The sequence below is a fragment of the Somniosus microcephalus genome, chromosome 4 (genome assembly GCF_052327205.1).
Source record: "Somniosus microcephalus isolate GS21.2 chromosome 4, FLI_Smic_1.0, whole genome shotgun sequence".
Lineage (NCBI taxonomy): Eukaryota > Metazoa > Chordata > Chondrichthyes > Squaliformes > Somniosidae > Somniosus > Somniosus microcephalus.
This window is the reverse complement of record NC_140990.1, coordinates 50,191,789-50,214,238: the sequence shown is the minus strand read 5'-3', so window position 1 is coordinate 50,214,238 and position 22,450 is coordinate 50,191,789. Positions and strand designations below refer to the sequence as shown.

Sequence of the window (22,450 nt, the reverse complement as noted above, 5' to 3'; positions counted from 1 at the left end):
GGGAGAACCAGTGGATGTGGTGTATTTGGACTTTCAGAAGGCTTTTGATAAGGTCCCACATAAGAGATTAGCGTGTAAAGTTAAGGTACATGGGATTGGGGGCAAGGTATTGACTTGGATAGAGAACTGGTTGGCAGACAGAAAGCAAAGAGTTGGAATAAACGGGTCTTTTTCCGAGTGGCAGGCAGTGACTAGTGGAGTACCGCAGGGATCGGTCCTTGGACCCCAGCTATTCACAATATATATTAATGATCTAGACAAGTGAACTAGATGTAATATCTCCAAATTTGCAGACGACACAAAGCTGGGTGGGCGTGTGTGTTGTGAGGAGGATGCCGAGAAACTCCAGGATGATTTGGACAGGTTGGGTGATTGGGCAAAAGCATGGCAGATGCAATATAACGTGGATAAATGTGAGGTTATCCACCTTGGTGGCAAAAACAGGAAGGCAGATTATTATCTGAATGGCAATAGATTGGGAGAAGGAGAAGTGCAACGAGACCTGGGTGTCCTGGTGCACCAGTCGCTGAAGGTAAGCATGCAGGTGCAGCAGGCGGTTAAGAAGGCAAATGGTATGTTGGCCTTCGTACCGAGAGGGTTTCAGTACAGGAACAACGATGTCTTGCTGCAGTTGTACAGGGCCTTGGTGAGACCACATCTTGAGTATTGTGTGCAGTTTTGGTCACCTTATCTGAGGAAGGATGTTCTTGCCATGGAAGGAGTTCAGTGAGGATTCACCAGGCTGATACCTGGCATGGCAGGAATGACGTATGAGGAGAGATTGGGATGATTGAGCTTGTACTCGCAGGAGTTTAGAAGAATGAGAGGGAATCTCATTGAAACTTATAAAATTCTGACAGGACTGGACAGACTAGATGCAGGAAGGATGTTCCCAATGGTCGGGGAGTCCAAAACCAGGGGTCACAGTCTAAGGATAAGGGGTACGCCATTTAGGACAGAAATGAGGAGGAATTTCTTCACCCAGAGAGTGGTGAACCTGTGGAATTCTCTACCACAGAAGGCAGTAGAAGCCAATTCATTAAATATATTCAAGAAGGAGTTGGATATATTTCTTAAGGCTAAAGGGATCCAGGGGTATGGGGAGAAAGCAGGGACCGGGTACTGAATTTGGATGATCAGCCATGATCGCATTGAATGGCGGAGCAGGCTCGTAGGGCCGAATGGCCTACTCCTGCTACTATCTTCTATGTTTCTATGTTTACTAACACAAATTTCGTTAGTCTGATATAAACCAACCCCACAGTCACTGACATCAATCTCCTCCTGTTTGATATAAACCAACCCCACAGTCACTGACACCAATCTCCTCCTGTCTGATATAAACCAGCCCCACAGTCACTGACACCAATCTCCTCCTGTCTGATATAAACCAACCCCACAGTCACTGACACCAATCTCCTCCTGTCTGATATAAACCAACCCCACAGTCACTGACACCAATCTCCTCCTGTCTGATATAAACCAGCCCCACAGTCACTGACACCAATCTCCTCCTGTCTGATATAAACCCACCCCACAGTCACTGACACCAATCTCCTCCTGTCTGATATAAACCAACCCCACAGTCACTGACACCAATCTCCTCCTGTCTGATATAAACCAATCCCACAGTCACTGACACCAATCTCCTCCTGTCTGATATAAACCAGCCCCACAGTCACTGACACCAATCTCCAGTGTATGTCAGACTGAAGTTATTCGCAATCCTGATGAGCTTTTACGCTATTCCTAGTTGAGTTCGAGATCGCCAATGAAACACTCCACACACCTTAATCCCCCTGAGCACAGGCTTTATTTTTAATATGCAGTTTCCACAATAATACAACTCCTATAATAAATGAGTGCAAAATATTCATATTGGAGTTTCTACAAAGGAATACTTATTGTAATATTTACAATATTATACTTATATAGTAAGACTCATAATCTAACAAGCTGTATCCATGAACTCAGACTTTGATCATTGCCAAGCCTGAGAGGCACAAAAGGATGTTCGACTTTTTTAAAAGGCCAATTAGAATGACATTGTCATCAATCGATGTCGCATTACCGAGAGGGCCCCCTTTTTGAAGGGGCACAATCAACTCCAAATTATAATTAAATCAGATCCGAATACTGTTGCTGATGTTGACAATTGACTCCAGTCCCTCCGGTGCCCACCGGTCACGGAAGGCCTCCAGCGTCCCGGCGGACACCGCGTGCTCCCTCTCCAGGGACAGCCCGAAGGATGTTCCACCTTGGCTGTAGCCGTCAGCTTTCTTCTTCCCGGGGTGCTCTCTGACCTGAGCTGCAAACTGTTCCTGTATTTAAAGCCCAATCAGGTACAGCCCATGTGACCCTGGTTACCTCGGCCAATCAAACCATTGATCTGAAAGACATTCATCAAACAAAGCATTCCATTGGATGGCTGTTTAGGGTTCATTGAGCAACCGCTTCCTGTTCATTGGAGCTACGAGGAATCTGCGAGTCAGAACAATGTCAGAGTTTGCTTTTACTGGGGCATTTCAAGAAACAAACGGCCTTCACAGTTCGGCTCAGTCCACACAGGCAGAGTTCTCAGCTCTGCTGGTTCTGTTCACACGAGGTCTGTTTCAGCTTAAAAGGGATAATTAGAGCCTGTTCTGTCTGAGGTGATTACAAGCTAATAGTTCACTAGACACGGGTCTTTAATACAAAGTCAGCTAATATTAAACATACATGTACATAAACCAAAGCAAGTCTTTACTTTTATGACTCTACTTCATGTTAAATCTGATCTTCTAATAAAACCCAGCGTTCTTACCGTCCACTCCTGGAGGCCCCACTCCCTGAGCCTACAACCTTCAGCAGGGTCAGTGGTGGAGTTCCACAGCAGGAGTGATCCCAGAGTAACTGTCGGGATCACACCTCCGTGGATGTTCCGGGTCATGTATTTTTAGTTATCCTGGTGTCTAACACACACACATCAATAAAACAGGGAATTCCTGGAAACACGCTGCAGGTCCTTCTTTATCTGGAGATCAAATGTATGTTGTATAATTGTACCAGCAGTTAACAGGCTCCTGTGAACTCCTCCATCTGCTATTTTAATGCAGAATTTAAGCAATTTATTTTAAACAGTTGTATTTTAAATGGGTTAACGCCTGCCTTAAAATGGCAGACTCAGGACTGTCACACAAACATGTCAAAAGATTACCAGTCATTTTTAGACTGGAATCTTAAACCTGCCGTTTCACTTTCAGTCAGGAACAGATCACAGTTTGTCACCAATCTCTGATTTGACAGCACGTTTCCAACATTCACCGTTGTTCTTCCCGACTCTAAACACAGTTGTAAAGGATCCTTCTGTTCCGTGTATAGGAGCTCTGAACCATGGAAGGGAGCGGCTGGGACACATTTCTTACAGGCCTCAAGATTAACCCGCACGGCGACTTTGCTGTCAGTGAAGAGAGACGAGAAAGACCAAAGTGCCGTTTGCCCCTCTCAGTGTGGCCCTGAAGGACTGTGTCCAGGCTGGAGTTCTGTTCCCCCATACAATCCTCCTCCAGATTGTCCTTTCTGAGCTCCAGCCAGGTGATGCTAAACACTCAGGTGGGAAAGACGAAAATCTACCACAATGTGTTTAAAACAAAGCTGATTTATTTGACAGATATCCAGGATATTCATCTCCAGCCCAGTTAAAGGAGTTATTGTCATCAGAAACAAACCCCAACTGTCAGAATGAACATGGTTCAGTCTGGATGTGATTAACAGCAGCAATAACGGCAGAATCCAACCCCTGCAGTCACTTGTGAACTCGCTGGTGTCTCAGCAGGGTGGATGACTGAATGAATCCCTTCCCACACTCAAAGCAGGTGTACGGCCTCTCCCCAGTGTGAACTCGCTGGTGTGGCAGCAGGTGGGATGACTGAGTGAATCCCTTCCCACACTCAAAGCAGGTGAACGGCCTCTCTCAGTGTGAACACGCTGGTGTATCAGCAGATCTTTTGTGCTTTAAAAGCTCTTCTCACAGTCAGAACATTTACAAGGTCTTTTATCTGTGTGAACAAGTTGGTGTTCAGTGAGGTGCGATGACCGAGTGAATCCCTTCCCACACACAAAGCAGGTGAACGGTCTCTCCCCAGTGTGAACTCGCTGGTGTGTCAGAACATCGGATGAATTGGTGAATCCCTTCTCACACACGGAACAGGTGAACGGCCTCTCCCCAGTGTGAATGTGCTGGTGTGTCAGAAGTTTGGATGGTCGATCAAATCTCTTCCCACATGTGGAGCAGGTGAACGGGCTCTCTCCAGTGTGATCTCGATGGTGTCTCACAAGCTCGGATGAACGAGTGAATCTGTTCTCACACACGGAGCAGGTGAACAGTCTCTCTCTAGTGTGAATGTGCTGGTGTTTCACAAGCTCAGATGAACGAGTGAATCTCTTCCCACACATGGAGCAGGTGAACGGCCTCTCCCCAGTGTGAACTAGCTGGTGTATCAGCAAGCTGGATCTCTGAGTGAATCCCTTCTCACACAGGGAGCAGGTGAATAGCCTCTCCCCAGTGTGAACTCGCTGGTGTCTCAGAAGGTTGGATGAATGAGTGAATCCCTTCTCACACACGGAGCAGGTGAACGGTCTCTCCCCGGTGTGACTGCGTCGATGAGTTTCCAACTTCGATGGGGAACTGAATCTCTTCCCACAGTCCCCACATTTCCACGGTTTTGCTGTGGTGCGGGTGTCCTTGTGTCCCTCCAGGTTGGATGATCAATTGAAGCCTCGTCCACACACAGAACACGTGTACGGTTTCTCCCCGCTGTGAATGGTGCGAATATTTTTTCAGGCTGTGTAACTGGTTAAAGCTCTTTCCACAGTCAGTGCACTGGAACACTCTCACTCGGGTGTGTGTGTCTCGGTGCTTTTCCAGTCACTCTGATGTTTGAAATCTTTCCCCACAGACAGAACAGAGAAAAATTTCTCCTTCCACATTCAAAGGCTGATGGTATTCAGGTCCTGCTGATTCGTGTCACTCTCTCAGATCTTGATGTGATGTTTGGTTTGAGTTTCTCATCTGCACATCCTCCCCTTCTAATGCCCTGTAAAAGCAGTTTACAAAAGTCAGGATAGAAATTTGGATTTTTCTCCCTTTCTCTCCTCAGGGTGCTGCGTGATGGTGGGGTTGGGCCCCAGTCACTCTTTCTCCTCCAGTACCTCACCAATGGCAATTCTGAGCTGTGAGCCGATACAGCGAGCTGCCAGCATTTCGACCATGGGGAGCAGCACAGCCGCCGTCCCTGGCTGATTCTGTCAGGAAAAGCTGAGACCAATGGTAGCACAGCAACAACAACTTGCATTTACATAGCGCCTTTAACGTAGTAAAACGTTCCAAGGTGCTTCACAAGAGTGTAATCAGGCAAAATTTGACCTTAGGGCCGAGGCAACTGAAGGCACGGCCACCAATGGTGGAGCGAAGGAAGTGGGGGATGAACAACAGGCCAGAATTGGAGGAATGCAGAGTTCATAGAATCAGAGAATGGTACAGCCCTTCGGCCCATTGTCCCAGAGCCAGCTCTTTGAATTTAGGCCCACTCCTCTGCTTTATCCTCACAGACCTGCAATTTGTTTCCCCAATTCAAGTAGTTCTCCAATTCCCCTTTGAAAGTTGCCATTGAATCTGCTTCCACCACCACTTCAGGCAGTGCCTTCCAGGTCATAACAACTCGCTGCTTAAATTCTTTCCTCATGTCGCCGCTGGTTCTTTTGACAATGAACTTAAATCTGAGTCCTCTGGTTACCGACCCTTCTGACACTGGAGTCAGTTTCTCCTTATTAAGAGGGTTGTAAACACCTGGTCCACTTGGCACTGAAGTGTCTGAAACTCATAATAGGAACTCCAGGGAAACAAAATACTGACAAATGTTAAACTGTTCGGTTGACAAATGAAATCTCAAGATTTTCAGTCGCTTGCGCCAGCAGTTAGCGCCTTAAGAGAAGTGATTTCCGGGCGCTATGCGTGTAGCGCCCGGGCGCAGCGCAGTTTGCGCCCCGCCCCAAATTAAGTTGCCCGTTAGCGCCGGCGCAAAGTTTAGCGCCCGCCCGGATGCGCGCGCAGAAAATGACGTCACATCCTCGTGCAACGCCCTTTGGCCGCCCCGATTGCAAACTTCAGTCGGACCGCCCCATTGTGCGGTGGGCGGCCGGAGCGTTTGGAAAAAGGAACGCAACACAACCAGCGCGGGCCCCGGGGGGCGCTAATTAAAGGGAACGTCCTCTCCAGTATAAAGGCCATCCTTTTTTCAGAAAACAGTCTTGTGCAACGCATTTCTGGAGACACAAGGAGGATAGCTAACTGGTTTCAAGCAGCAAGAGCCAGGTATTTTTGGACTCAGGCAATAGCGCTGCAAGTGGCCATTTGGAAATTAGACTGTTTGCCAGGATTTGATGGGGGCTGCACGGGGTGCCAACGCGCAGCTGCAGCGCCATGTCCGTAGGGCTCGCAGACACATTGTGAGAGGGGCAGCCCTGGCTAGAGGCAGAGGGGGCTACAGGCGTCGGCCACGTAGGCCTTACCCAGTCAGGCTATACCGCCAGCAGCGCTCCTACCTAAACATGAGTGCCGCGCGATGTGTTAGAAGGCTCCGATTCCGAAAGGAGGTGATTGCAGAGATCTGCCACCTGCTTCGCCGAGATCTGCGGCCAAAGCTCAGGTGCAGGACGTCTCTGTCGGTGGAAGTGAAGGTGACGGTGGCATTGAACTTCTATGCCACCGGCTCCTTCCAATACGCTGCTGGGGACATAGCAAACATCTCCCAGTATGGCGCGCATCGCTGCATCCGCCACGTGACCGAAGCACTGTTCAGAAGGAGAAGCCAATTCATCTCCTTCCCCATGGCCCTCGAGAGCCAGCATCAGCGCGCATTGGGATTTGCCAGACTCGGGGAATTCCATTTGGTGCAGGGCGCCATTGACTGTACGCATGTGGCTTTGCGGGCCCCTCTGGAGCATGGCGAGCAGTATCGCAACAGGAAGGGCTACCATTCTCTGAATGTGCAGCTGGTATGTGACCACAAGCAGCGCATCATGGCAGTCAATGCCAGCTTCCCAGGCAGCAGCCACGATGCCTTTATCCTGCGGCAGAGTACTGTGCATGACATGTTCCAGGCACAGCCTCCCCCAAGAGGATGGCTCATCGGGGACAAAGGCTATCCTTTGTGCACCTGGCTCATGACCCCGCTCCGCGCGCCCAGGACCGCTGCTGAAGAGGCCTACAACGAGAGCCATCAAACCACCCGCAACATCATCGAGCTAACTATTGGGGTCCTCAAGCAGCGGTTCCGCTGCCTTGATCACTCCGGAGGAGCTCTCCAGTATTCGCCGGACCGGGTCTCCCAATTTGTGGTGGTTTGCTGCATGCTACACAACCTGGCTATCCGCAGGACTCAGGCACTGCCACCTGACGTTGGACCAGCACCTCAGGAGGAGGAGCAGGAGGAGCATGAGGAGGAGGAGGAGGAGGAGGAGCAGGAGTACGTTCCCAGGAGGGAGCGACCAGGGCCAAGGGCCGCACGACGCCACCTTATTACACGGTACTTCTAAGCCCCCTGTCAGGGAATGGCCAGGGGCCATGAGGGAAGATGAATGCAGCCGCTCCGCAAGCCCTCAGCCGGCGAAGCCAACAAACACGAAGAAGAACAACCATGGAGACTGCATGAATAAAGATAATTTTTTATTGCACAAAAATGAAAAGCCCTTCCCACATGAATCCCCAAAAACAATAAACGGGCCCCACAAAAAGCCCAACAAACGACTCACTCCCACGAACTGGGGGGGAGTCACTCCACCTTTCTTCAAACCGGGCCTCAACGTCGGCCTAACGCAAAAAATAAGCCCTCCAAAAGCACAACCATGGGCAAAATAAAGATGGCCACCGCCATATTAAAGGAAAGCTGCCCACACCCTCTACTGAGTGGCCCGTGAGGGCGAGACCTTGGCCAGCATTTTGCCTCCCCTGCCCGGCCTGCTGCTCCTTCGCAAGCTCTGCCCAGTGGCTGCTGCGAGGCTGGGGGAAGGCGCCTGAGGTTCAGATGCCCTTCCGCCAGATGCCGCTGGGGGGCGGCCTACACGGCGTTTGGGCCTCGAGGGGCCGTCTGCTGAGTGGCGCACCTGAGCCTGGCCACCATCAGCTGCAGCCGCTTGCCGTTGATGCCCCAGAGGGGGAATGGCGGCGACGGATGGCGCAATGTGGGCCAGCTGGCGTCTGGGATGCGCTGGCTGGTGCTGTGGCGCGGTGGCACTCGGCCGGGCCCGCACTGCAGGATCCGCAGCAATCAGCCGACGGGCGGCTTGCTGGGATGGTCCAGCGCGGCGCCTGCCCTGGCGATGCCTGCCTGAGACAGCGCGTGTGGCAGCAGTGAGTGGCCCTGTGGTCCTGGTGTGCGCGCGCATCACATCCGCCAGGGTCTTGACGGCATCAGTCAGCATGCGGCCACTCGCGGCAGTTGCTGCCCCGAACTCGCGCACACTGGTCGCCAGCGACTCGATGGCCTCAGGCATGCGCCCCACCACGCTCATGAGCTCCGTGTGGCGCCGGTCCGAGTCGTCGGCCATCTTATCCAGCTTCCGCACCTCCTCCGAAGTGAAGGTGTCCGGACTGGAGTCGCGACTCTCCCGCTGGGGAGGAGGGGGCCGAACTAGGGGACCCTTGCCGCGTTGGTGACGGCGAGTGTGCCGAGCAGCAGCACTCCCCTCTGATCCTTCCCCCCTTTGGGGGGAAGGCCGCGGGCCACGCGCACGGCTGCTGGGTGGCTGGACGCCACTGGTCCCAGAAGCTGCATTGCCCTGCGACAGTTCCTCCAGGCACTCGTCCAGTGAGGAGGTGTCAAGCATTTCCTCCTCTCCTGCGGGACGTGACTGTTCCCCCGAAGGTCCGGCTTGCTCCTCCTCCTCCTCCTGGTCGGAGGTGCTGTCACTGGCAGCTTCAGGGTCATGGTCGTCACCAGCTGAAAGCAGGAATGCACAAGAGTAGCTTCAGAGTGAGGAGACGGCGTCAGCGAGGGAGTTAGGACTGGTGGGATTCAGCGCATTGGTGGGACAGTGGCAAAGGAGGTAGCTCGGATGGGCCAGTGCGACGCGAGAGGGCCAAAAGGCGAGGTCCTTACCATTGCCGGGCAGTGGAGGGTCGGATACACCGCACGCTGTGGGGACAATCACAAGGGCTCCCATGAGCACACACATGCGCTCCTCCAGCCGAGTGAGCTTCTGCAGCTTGGCGCGGCCACCCCTGGCACGGGCCTGGCGATTAAACGCTACTTTAGCCTGCAAGAGAAAGGACGGCCTGTAAGTGCGCAGTGAAGCCCTGATGTAGTGTGCACTGCCTCCCATGGTGGAATAGCTTGGACAGAGTGAAGCCCTCATGTAGTGTGCACTGCCTCCCATGGTGGAATAGCTTGGACAGAGTGAAGCCCTGATGTAGTGTCCACTGCCTCCCATGGTGGAATAGCTTGGACAGAGTGAAGCCCTGATGTACTGTGCACTGCCTCCCATGGTGGAATAGCTTGGCCAAAGTGTAGAGTGCCGAATGGCCATTTGATGCTCATGACTGTCCCAATGCTGCTGGCTGAGGGCTGGCCAATAGGACTTTCAGGTCCCTTTGCCCATCATGTCAGGTGTACATGCAAGAATGAGGAGGAGACTGGAAAGGCTACTCACCTTCACAATCCTGGTCAGATCGTTGTATTTCTTACGGCATTGTTTGTGGGTCCTGGGGGCCTCGCCGGTGAACGTCACCCTCTGGGCGATCTGCTTCCAGGCTTTGGTGTAGTCATGGTGGGTTGGATTCCTCCCACTCTCTGGAAACAAGATCTTGCGCCTCACCTCCAGAGCTGTGACCATTATGTCCAGATCACCCTCTGAGAAGCGCAGGGCACGCTGACGGGCCTTCTCTGGCGTTGCCATGACTCCCTGGGGCTGAGCAGCAGTGTTGAGGCCTCTTTGCAAGGCTGCAGTGTGCAGGGCGTGGCAGCAGACCATTTCGTCCCTTCCCCCTTTAAGAGCTGGTCGGCACCACGGGGTCTGCTGTCAGTGCAAAAATGACCGCACCCGTGCTGCGCCCCGCCTGGGCGCTATCCCTCTGGACCGCCGGCTTAGCGCCTAAAGGTAGGAGTGGAACGCCTCTTTTAGCGCTCCACCACTCTCTTAGGGCGAAGCCACTGAATTTCCGGCAACGGGGCGCTACTTTGGGGCGGGCGCTAACTTCGGGCGGGCGCTAAGGTTAGCGCCCCAAAACTGTCTATACTGAAAATCTAGCCCTAATTGTTTAACGGGTTCACACTGACTCACCCGACTCAGGTTCCGCCCCTCAAGCACCGCAATTGGTTGCCGAACTCGCTGCTCCCTTGGCCCTCCAGCCTCTGAGCTCTCTTCCTATTGGTTCCCAGGGCCATCAATCACCACTCACCCACATTACGCTGCCAGATGAGGTTCAGGGGCTCAGGGGAAGAAAATGAGGCCATGAATCTGAGTTGGGAAATACAATGAGAGAAACATGATTCAATTGATGAACTAAACTATTTCAAATCAACTCAAATGAATTGTTGCCATTAATATATTCTTTTTGCACCAAGTGGGAAACAAGTGATGTTTTCCCACACACGGAGCAGGTGAACGGCCTCTCCCCAGTGTGAGTGCATCAATGGGTTTCCAGCTCAGACAGGTAATTGAATCCCTTCCCACAGTCCCCACATTTCCACGATTGTCCGTGGTGCGGGTGTCCTTGTGTCTCTCCAGGTTGGACAATCGGTTAAAGCCTTGTCCACATACACAATACGTGTACGGTTTCTCCGCTGTGAATGGTGCGATGTTTTTTCAGGCTGTGTAACTGGTTAAAGCTCTTTCCACAGTCAGTGCACTGGAACACTCTCACTCGGGTGTGTGTGTCTCGGTGCTTTTCCAGTCACACTGATGTTTGAAATCTTTTCCCACAGACAGAACAGACAAACATTTCTCCTTCCACATTCACAGGCCGATGATATTCAGGTCCTGATGAATGGAGTGGCTCTGTCAGATCTTGACGTGATGTTTGGTGTCATTTTGCGGTGTGTAAATGCTGTCCTTCTCACAGCCTGTAAAACGAGTTTACAAAAGCCATCACTGTGAGTCCAGGCTAGAAATTGACAAGATTCTCTCCTCCTGGTTCCTGGCCAAGGGGGCCGCACATGCGCCCTGCTGCCCCCTGAGCCTCTCAAGATGGCGGCCGTTACCCCGGGCCTGTCACCGGGAGAAAGCCCCGCAGCTGCCGCCCCGCTCGGGGCAAACGCCCGGCCCAGAGGCTCTTGTTCGGGGCCTGAGGCCCACCCCGGGTATGTGTGAAGCGGATAATGTTGAGCGTTTTAATAATGGGGCCTGGGGCCGCACTCGGGGTGTGTGCAGCAGGCGTCCCCACGGGGTTCATGAACCCGCTCCCTGAGCTCGGGGTGTGAGCAGCCCGCGTCCCCCCGGGGTTCATGACCCCGCTCCCTGAGCTCGGGGTGTGAGCAGCCCGCGTCCCCCCGGGGTTCATGAACCTGCTCCCTCCACCAACTTTGTAAATGGTGTGGAGATGCCGGAGTTGGACTGGGGTGGACAAATGTAAGATATCACACAACACCAGGTTATAGTCCAACAGCTTTATTTGAAATCACAAGCTTTCGGAGCACTGCTCCTTCATCAGGTGAAGTGGAGAAATGCATAAAGACACAGCTTATATAGTCAGTGAATAATGTCAGATGTTTACAGCTAATCTTTCCAACTGCCATTTATCGCACCTCGGCAGAGAGATAATCACAGCAGTCAAAGGTGTGAATGGTGTCCAAACAGGTCAGTCAGGAAAACATTACATCAAAGAACATGCAGATGCTGGGGTCTGTATGAAAAACAAAAAAACAGACAGAAAACATTTTTTTTGCTGGAAATCACAGCAGGTCCGGCCGCATCTGTTTTTCATACAGACCCCAGCAGATGCTGTAAACATCGACATGGTGACTGGTCAGGGAGCATCTGTAAATGGAGGAGAAATGGGGACTGGTCAGGGAGCATCTGTAAATGGAGGAGAAATGGAGACTGGTCAGGGAGAGTCTGTAAATAAAGGAGAAATGGAGACTGGTCAGGGATAGTCTGTAAATGGAGGAATTACTCAGTATTTTGTGGCTGTTGGTTTGTGTGAATAAATATATCTGTGATTTTAATGAGACGCTTTTCTGTGTCCCAGCCTCTGTAAATACTGGCTGTAAAACTAGTAGGGAGCAGAAACAAAGACCAACAGTAAAGTGGGTCAATGTGCAGAAAAATATTAAACAGGCAAAGGTGAAGACACGTTATCTAAATGCACGTCGCATTTGCAACAAGGTGGATGAATTAATGTCACTAATAGATGTACAGTAAATGGGTGTGATGCAATTGCCATTACAGAGACATGGTTGCAGGGTAAGCTGGGAACTGAATGTTTCAGGGTACTCATTTAGGAAGGACAGACAAAAAGGAAAAGGAGGTAACGTAGCACTGTTAATAAGGGATGAGATCGGTACGGTAGAGATAAAAGATCTTGGCTTGGCAGATCGTGATGTAGAACCGGAATCAGTTTGGGTGGAGCTAAGAAACAGCAAAGGGTGGAAAACATTGGTGGGAGTTGTGTATAGGCCACCAAACAGTCATGGTAATGTAGGGCACAGTATCAATCAAGAGATTAGAAGTGCATGTAACAAGGGCAATACGGTAATCATGTGGGACTTTAATCGACATATTGACTGGGCAAATCAAATTACCACTAATGGAGGACGAATTCTTGGAATGCATGCGAGATGGTTTCCTGGATCAGAATGTGGAGGAAGCAACCAGGGAACAGGTTATTCTGGATCTGGTACTGTGTAATGGGAAAGGGCTAATCAATAATCTTGTGGTAAAGGGGCCTTTAGGGACAAGTGACCATAATATGATTAAAGTTTACATTAAGTTTGAGAGTGATGTAGTCCAATCTGAAACTAAGGTCTTCAATCTAAACGGAGGAAACTACAAGGGTATGAGGGACAAGTTGGGCATGGTAGATTGGGAGACTACACTAAAAGGTATGAAGGTGGACATACAATGGCTAACATTCAAGATAATAATGCATAATTTGCAACAAACATATATTCCTCTCGGGCATAAAAACCCAAAAGGAAAAGTGATCCAACCATGGCTAACAAAAGAAATTAAAGCTAGTATTAAGTCAAAGGAGGTTAAAAAACATGAAATTAAAAAAGATGCGTCCAGTGACACTGGTGTTGTTAATAGTGGTTTCTGACCCTAATCACTAACTCCTAAGCCTAACCTCCAATTGACTACCCCCAACCACTAACCCAATCCTAACCAATAACAAGCTCCAATCACTAACCCGATCCTAACCAATAACCACTAGCCCCAACCACTAACCCCAATCCTAACCAATAACCACTAGCCCCAACCACTAGTCCCAATCCTAACCAATAACCACTAGCCCCAACCACTAGTCCCAATCCTAACCAATAACCACTAGCCCCAACCACTAGTCCCAATCCTAACCAATAACCAGTAGCCCCAATTACTAGCCCTAATCCTAACCAATAACCGCTGGCCCCAACCGCAAATGTAACACCCCTATTTAAGAAAAGAGGGAGACAGAAAGCAGGAAATTATAGACCAGTTAGCCTATCATCTGTTGTTGGGAAAATGCTGGAGTCCTTCATTAAGGAAGCAGTAGCAGGGCATTTGGAAAATCACAATGCAGTGAAGCAGCGTCAGCATGGTTTTATGAAAGGGAAATCATGTTTAACAAATTTACTGGAGTTCTTCGAGGATGTAACAAGCACGGTGGACAAAGGTGAGCCAGTGGATGTGGTGTATTTGGATTTCCAGAAGGCATTCAATAAGGTGCCACATAAAAGGTTACTGCATAAGATAAGAGCTCACAGAGTTGGGGGTAATATATAGCATGGATAGAGAATTGGCTAACTTACAGAAAGCAGAGAGTCGGGATAAATGGGTCATTTAACGGTTGGCAAACGGAAACTAGGGGGGTGCCACAGGGATCGGTGCTGGGTCCTCAACTATTTACAATCTACATTAATGACTTGGATGAAGGGACCGAGTGTAATGTAGCCAAGTTTGCGGATGATACAAAGATGGGTGGGAAAGCAAGTTGTGCAGAGGACTCAAAGAATCTGCAAAGGGATATAGACAAGCTAAGTGAGTGGGCAAACATTTGGCAGATGGAGTATAATGTGGGAAAGTGCGAGGTTATACACTTTGGCAGGAAAAATAAAAAAGCAAATTATTATTTAAATGGAGATTACAAAATGCTACAGTTCAGAGGGACCTGGGGTTCCTTGTGCATGAAACACAAAAAGTTAGCCTGCAGGTACAGCAAGTAATCAAACAGGCAAATGGAATGTTGGCCTTTATTTCAAAGGGGGTTGGAGTATAAAAGCAGGGAAGTCCTGCTATAACTGTACAGGGTATTGGTGAGACCACACCTGGAGTACTGCGTACAGTTTTGGTCTCCTTATTCACTAGGTTAATTCCTGAGATGAGGGGGTTGACTTATGAAGAAAGGTTGAGCAGATTGGGCCTGTACTCATTGGAATTTAGAAGAATGAGAGGGGATCTTATTGAAACATATAAGATACTGAGGGGGCTCGACAAGGTAGATGCAGAGAGGATGTTTCTCCTCGTGGGGAAATCTAGAACTCGGGGGCATAGTTTCAGAATAATGGGTCGCCCATTTAAAACTGAGATGAGGAGGAATTTCTTCTCTCAGAGGGTCATAAATCTGTGGAATTCTCTGCCCCAGAGAGCTGTGGAGGCGGAGTCATTAAATACATTTAAGGTGAAGAGAGACAGATTTTTGCAAGATAAGGAAGTGAAGGATTATGGGGAGCGGGCAGGGAAGTGGCTTTGAGCCCCAGATCAGCAATGATCTTATTAATGGCGGAGCAGACTCGAGGGGCCAAGTGGCCTATTCCTGCTCCTATTTCTTATTCACTAATCTGGTCTTTCAATGGGGGGCCTTTACCCAGCATTCCCCGCGGTGGGGAATGTGCCGCACCCAGACTGCAGGAGCCCAGTGCGCAGGCGCGGTAGTGGAGGGTATATTGAGCATGCGCAGTGCGATACTGGAGATGGACAGATGGAGAGGAACCGAAGCCGGGAACGCCATTCCGCAGCGGGTAAGAATCGAGGAGCGCAGAAGAATAATGGTCTGGTAGGTAGGTGAGGCAGCTTTCTAAACAACTGGGATAGGCCGGAAGCCCTGAATAATAATCTGAAAATCCCGTGTTTGCAGCTGTGGAGAATTCTTCTGCTAACAGGCCCAGGTTAATGGTCGCCATCATTGTAAAGGAGGGCGGAAAGTTCTAGTGCGACGCCATTTTGATTCATTGTGTAACAGTGCATTTGTGGCCATCTTAGTACAGGAACATAGTGGGCGGGGCTTCAGTGTCTGCTTCCATCCGGGTCCCAGTGCCCGGGAGAGAAAATCAATGTCTCAGTTATTGTATCCTCACTCTCCACACAGGGCATTTCTCACCATCTCTCCTGAAGGTGCTGGTAAGTGGCAAGCTTAGAGTTTACATGCCATAGAATTGTAAAAGAGCCCCAGAAGGTTGTGGGTTCAAAACTCACTCCAGAGACTTGAGCGCAAAAATCTATACTGACTCTCCAGTGCGGTGCTGAGGGAGTGCTGCACTGTCAGAGGTGCCGTTTAACAGATGCAACGTTAAACCGAGGCCCTGTCTGCCCTCCCAGGTGGGCGTAAAAGATCCCGGGACATTATTTCAAAGAAGAGCAGGGGAGTTATCCGCGGTGTCCTGGCCAATATTTATCCCTCAAGCAACATCATTAAAAAAAAACAGATTATCTGGTCATTATCACATGGTGTTTGCAGGAGCTTGCTGGGCGCAAACTGGCTGTCGCCTGACCTACACTGAACAGTGACTACACTTCAAAAAGTACTTCATTGGCTATAAATCGCTTTGGGACATGCAAGGTTGTGAAAGGCGCCATAGAAATGCAAATCTTTCATTCATTCAGAGCTGTGCCCCCATGTACAGACCCAGGGTTAGAATCCCCATGTACAGTCCCAGGTTTAGAATCACCATTTACAGTCCCAGGGTTAGAATCCCCATGTACAGACCCAGGGTTGGAATCCCCATGTACAGTCCCACGGTCAGAATCCCCATGTACAGTCCCACGGTCAGAATCCCCATGTACAGTCCCAGGTTTAGAATCCCCATGTACAGTCCCCGGGTTAGAATCCCCATGTACAGTCCCAGGGTTAGAATCCCCATGTACCGTCCCAGGGTTAGAATCCCCATGTACAGTCCCAGGGTTAGAATCCCCATGTACAGTCCCAGGGTTAGAATCCCCATGTACAGTCCCAGGGTTAGAATCCCCATGTACAGTCCCAGGGTTAGAATCCCCATGTACAGTCCCAGGGTTAGAATCCCCATGTACAGTCCCAGGGTTAGAATCCCCACGTACAGTCCCAGGGTTAGAATCCCCACGTACAGTCCCAGGGTTAGAATCCCCATGTACAGTCCCAGGGTTAGAATCCCCATGTACAGTCCCAGGGTTAGAATCCCCATGTACAGTCCCAGGGTTAGAATCCCCATGTACAGTCCCAGGGTTAGAATCCCCATGTACAGTCCCAGGGTTAGAATCCCCATGTACAGTCCCAGGGTTAGAATCCCCATGTACAGTCCCAGGGTTAGAATCCCCATGTACAGTCCCAGGGTTAGAATCCCCGTGTACAGTCCCAGGGTTAGAATCCCCATGTACAGTCCCAGGGTTAGAATCCCCATGTACAGTCCCAGGGTTAGAATCGCCATGTACAGTCCCAGGGTTAGAATCCCCATGTACAGTCCCAGAGTTAGAATCCCCATGTACAGTCCCAGGGTTAGAAACCCCGTGTACAGCCCCAGGGTTGGAATCCCCATGTACAGTCCCAGGGTTAGAATCCCCATGTACAGTCCCAGGGTTAGAATCCCCATGTACAGCCCCAGGGTTGGAATCCCCATGTACAGTCCCAGGGTTAGAATCCCCATGTACAGCCCCAGGGTTGGAATCCCCATGTACAGTCCCAGGGTAAGAATCCCCATGTACAGTCCCAGGGTTAGAATCCCCATCTACAGTCCCAGGGTTAGAAACCCCATCTACAGTCCCAGGGTTAGAATCCACATGTACAGTCCCAGGGTTAGAATCCCCATGTACTGTCCCAGGGTTAGAATCCCCATCTACAGTCCCAGGGTTAGAATCCCCATGTACAGTCCCAAGGTTAGAATCCCCATGTACAGTCCCAGGGTTAGAATCCCCATCTACAGTCCCAGGGTTAGAATCCACATGTACAGTCCCAGGGTTAGAATCCCCATGTACTGTCCCAGGGTTAGAATCCCCATCTACAGTCCCAGGGTTAGAATCCCCATGTACAGTCCCAGGGTTAGAATCCCCATGTACAGTCCTAGGGTTAGAATCCTCATGTACAGTCCCAGGGTTAGAATCCCCATGTACAGTCCCAGGGTTAGAATCCCCATGTACTGTCCCAGGGTTAGAATCCCCATGTACAGTCCCAGGGTTAGAATCCCCGTGTACAGTCCCAGGGTTAGAATCCCCATGTACAGTCCCAGGGTTAGAATCCCCATGTACAGTCCCAGGGTTAGAATCGCCATGTACAGTCCCAGGGTTAGAATCCCCATGTACAGTCCCAGAGTTAGAATCCCCATGTACAGTCCCAGGGTTAGAATCCCCGTGTACAGCCCCAGGGTTGGAATCCCCATGTACAGTCCCAGGGTTAGAATCCCCATGTACAGTCCCAGGGTTAGAATCCCCATGTACAGTCCCAGGGTTAGAATCCCCATGTACAGTCCCAGGGTTAGAATCCCCATGTACAGTCCCAGGGTTAGAATCCCCATGTACAGTCCCAGGGTTAGAATCCCCATGTACAGTCCCAGGGTTAGAATCCCCATGTACAGTCCCAGGGTTAGAATCCCCATGTACAGTCCCAGGTTTAGAATCCCCATGTACAGTCCCAGGGTTAGAATCCCCATGTACAGTCCCAGGGTTAGAATCTCCATGTACAGTCCCAGGGTTAGAATCCCCATGTACAGTCCCAGGGTTAGAATCCCCGTGTACAGTCCCAGGGTTAGAATCCCCATGTACAGTCCCAGGGTTAGAATCCCCATGTACAGTCCCAGGGTTAGAATCGCCATGTACAGTCCCAGGGTTAGAATCCCCATGTACAGTCCCAGAGTTAGAATCCCCATGTACAGTCCCAGGGTTAGAATCCCCGTGTACAGCCCCAGGGTTGGAATCCCCATGTACAGTCCCAGGGTTAGAATCCCCATGTACAGTCCCAGGGTTAGAATCCCCATGTACAGTCCCAGGGTTAGAATCCCCATGTACAGTCCCAGGGTTAGAATCGCCATGTACAGTCCCAGGGTTAGAATCCCCATGTACAGTCCCAGAGTTAGAATCCCCATGTACAGTCCCAGGGTTAGAATCCCCGTGTACAGCCCCAGGGTTGGAATCCCCATGTACAGTCCCAGGGTTAGAATCCCCATGTACAGCCCCAGGGTTGGAATCCCCATGTACAGTCCCAGGGTTAGAATCCCCATGTACAGTCCCAGGGTTAGAATCCCCATCTACAGTCCCAGGGTTAGAAACCCCATCTACAGTCCCAGGGTTAGAATCCACATGTACAGTCCCAGGGTTAGAATCCCCATGTACTGTCCCAGGGTTAGAATCCCCATCTACAGTCCCAGGGTTAGAATCCCCATGTACAGTCCCAAGGTTAGAATCCCCATGTACAGTCCCAGGGTTAGAATCCCCATCTACAGTCCAGGGTTAGAATCCACATGTACAGTCCCAGGGTTAGAATCCCCATGTACTGTCCCAGGGTTAGAATCCCCATCTACAGTCCCAGGGTTAGAATCCCCATGTACAGTCCCAGGGTTAGAATCCCCATGTACAGTCCTAGGGTTAGAATCCTCATGTACAGTCCCAGGGTTAGAATCCCCATGTACAGTCCCAGGGTTAGAATCCCCATGTACTGTCCCAGGGTTAGAATCCCCATGTACAGTCCCAGGGTTAGAATCCCCGTGTACAGTCCCAGGGTTAGAATCCCCATGTACAGTCCCAGGGTTAGAATCCCCATGTACAGTCCCAGGGTTAGAATCGCCATGTACAGTCCCAGGGTTAGAATCCCCATGTACAGTCCCAGAGTTAGAATCCCCATGTACAGTCCCAGGGTTAGAATCCCCGTGTACAGCCCCAGGGTTGGAATCCCCATGTACAGTCCCAGGGTTAGAATCCCCATGTACAGTCCCAGGGTTAGAATCCCCATGTACAGTCCCAGGGTTAGAATCCCCATGTACAGTCCCAGGGTTAGAATCCCCATGTACAGTCCCAGGGTTAGAATCCCCATGTACAGTCCCAGGGTTAGAATCCCCATGTACAGTCCCAGGGTTAGAATCCCCATGTACAGTCCCAGGGTTAGAATCCCCATGTACAGTCCCAGGTTTAGAATCCCCATGTACAGTCCCAGGGTTAGAATCCCCATGTACAGTCCCAGGGTTAGAATCTCCATGTACAGTCCCAGGGTTAGAATCCCCATGTACAGTCCCAGGGTTAGAATCCCCGTGTACAGTCCCAGGGTTAGAATCCCCATGTACAGTCCCAGGGTTAGAATCCCCATGTACAGTCCCAGGGTTAGAATCGCCATGTACAGTCCCAGGGTTAGAATCCCCATGTACAGTCCCAGAGTTAGAATCCCCATGTACAGTCCCAGGGTTAGAATCCCCGTGTACAGCCCCAGGGTTGGAATCCCCATGTACAGTCCCAGGGTTAGAATCCCCATGTACAGTCCCAGGGTTAGAATCCCCATGTACAGCCCCAGGGTTGGAATCCCCATGTACAGTCCCAGGGTTAGAATCCCCATGTACAGCCCCAGGGTTGGAATCCCCATGTACAGTCCCAGGGTTAGAATCCCCATATACAGTCCCAGGGTTAGAATCCCCATCTACAGTCCCAGGGTTAGAAACCCCATCTACAGTCCCAGGGTTAGAATCCACATGTACAGTCCCAGGGTTAGAATCCCCATCTACAGTCCCAGGGTTAGAATCCCCATGTACAGTCCCAAGGTTAGAATCCCCATGTACAGTCCCAGGGTTAGAATCCCCATCTACAGTCCCAGGGTTAGAATCCACATGTACAGTCCCAGGGTTAGAATCCCCATGTACAGTCCTAGGGTTAGAATCCCCATGTACAGTCCCAAGGTTAGAATCCCCATGTACAGTCCCAGGGTCAGAATCCCCATGTACAGTCCCAGGGTTAGAATCCACATGTACAGTCCCAGGGTTAGAATCCCCATGTACAGTCCCAGGGTTAGAATCCTCATGTACAGTCCCAGGGTTAGAATCCCCATGTACAGTCCCAGGGTTAGAATCCCCATGTACAGTCCCAGGGTTAGAATCCCCATGTACAGTCCCAGGGTTAGAATCCCCATCTACAGTCCCAGGGTTAGAATCCCCATGTACAGTCCCAGGGTTAGAATCCCCATGTACAGTCCCAGGGTTAGAATCCCCATGTACAGTCCCAGGGTTAGAATCCCCATGTACTGTCTCAGGGTTAGAATCCCCATGTACAGTCCCAGGGCCGGAGTCCCCGTGCGCGGCCCCGGGGCCGGAGTCCCCGCGTACCTGGAAGTGGAATTTCAGCCTCAGTGTTACAAGTTTCATCGGTTACAGGCTGGAGAGCGGTATAATTCAGTCTGACACCGAGCTGTGTGATTGGTTCAGTCTGTGTATCACGGCCCTTTTTTCAATTTGAGCGGTCAGGTATTTAAATTCCCGGTAACTAATCCCGGATATGAAAGAGTGGGAGAGCTGTGTTTAAATCAAAGAGCCTCCTTGGAGATTCTCTGAGTGAACGACCTGGTCAGCTTGAAACAGCTGAAAAATCGGTTACAAATGTCCAATGGGCAGTTTTTGACCAATATCGACTCCCACAAGGATGGGGAATTCTAGAATAAGGAAGGAACCGGTCAGGATTTGAAAGTTTTTTACAAAGGATTCGAGGGACTCTTACATTTGGGATCTTTCTTTATTTCATCCACTCGAGGAGTTAGATAACAGACTTCCTCCTGTGAATGTCGAGCTGGATTAGTGGGCTGTGATGGGTTTACTTGTTCATCTTTTGTTAAATACATTTGGTGAGTGAATTTAAATTTAAAACCAGGTTTACAGGCGTGATGCTCTATTCACATGTTAAAAGTGAGAGAGATGCTGTGGGACACACGCTAAGTCCAGTAGCTGAAAATGATTAACAGCCTGGGTTTTGTGTTTAGTGATCACCATGTACAGTCCCAGGGTTAGAATCCCCATGTGTGAAAGAACATTGTATAGAAACTAGAATTGTCTGTTCTGAATTTTTATCCTGTACTTAGAATTATGACTTTTGTAAACTCCTTTTACAGGGGATTATAAGGGAGGATTTACAGATGGGAAACTCAAACCAAACATCACATCAAGATCTGAGAATCACTCAATTCATCTGGACCCGAATATCGTCGGCCTTTGAATGTGGAAGGAGAAATGTTTGTCTGTTCTGTCTGTGGGAAAAGATTTCAAACATCAGTGTGACTGGAAAAGCACCGAGACACACAGCCGAGTGAGAGTGTTCCAGTGCACTGACTGTGGAAAGAGCTTTAACCAGTTACACAGCCTGAAAAAACATCGCACCATTCACAGTGGGGAGAAACTGTACACGTGTTCTGTGTGTGGACGAGGCTTCAACTGATCGTCCAACCTGGAGAGACACAAGGACACCCGCACCATGGAGAAACTGTGGAAATGTGGGGACTGTGGGAAGGGGTTTAATTACCGGTCCCAGCTGGAAATTCATCAACGCAGTCACACTGGGGAGAGGCCGTTCACCTGCTCAGAGTGTGGGAAGGGATTCACTTGTTCATCCATCCTGCTGACACACCAGCGAGTTCACACTGACGAGAGACCTTTTAAATGATCCGACTGTGCGAACTGCTTTAAAAGCTCTGAGGAACTAATTCAACACCAGCGAGTTCACACTGATGAGAAACCATTCAGTTGCTCTCACTGTGGGAAGAGGTTCAGGCATTCATGCTTCCCTCATTGTACACCAGCGCACTCATACTGGGGAGAGGCCGTTAACCTGCTCCATGTGTGGGAAGGGATTCACGTTCATCCACCCTGCTGACACACCAGCGAATTCACACTGGGGAGAGGCCATTCATCTGCTCTGTGTGTGGGAAGGGATTCACTTGTTCATCCACCCTGCTGACACACCAGTCTGTTCACACTGTGGAGAGGCGGTTCACCTGCTCCGTGTGTGGGGAGGAATTCACTCAGTCACCCAAACTGCTGAGACACCAGTGAGTTCACAAGTGACTGCAGAA

The 22,450-nt window shown here is 50.4% G+C and overlaps 1 pseudogene; it reads right to left on the bottom strand.

Moving 5' to 3' along the window:
* Window positions 1–1,802: 1,802 nt before the first annotated feature.
* The window catches only part of LOC147118838 (uncharacterized), a 49,206-nt pseudogene continuing 28,558 nt past the window's right edge, over window positions 1,803–22,450 (bottom strand).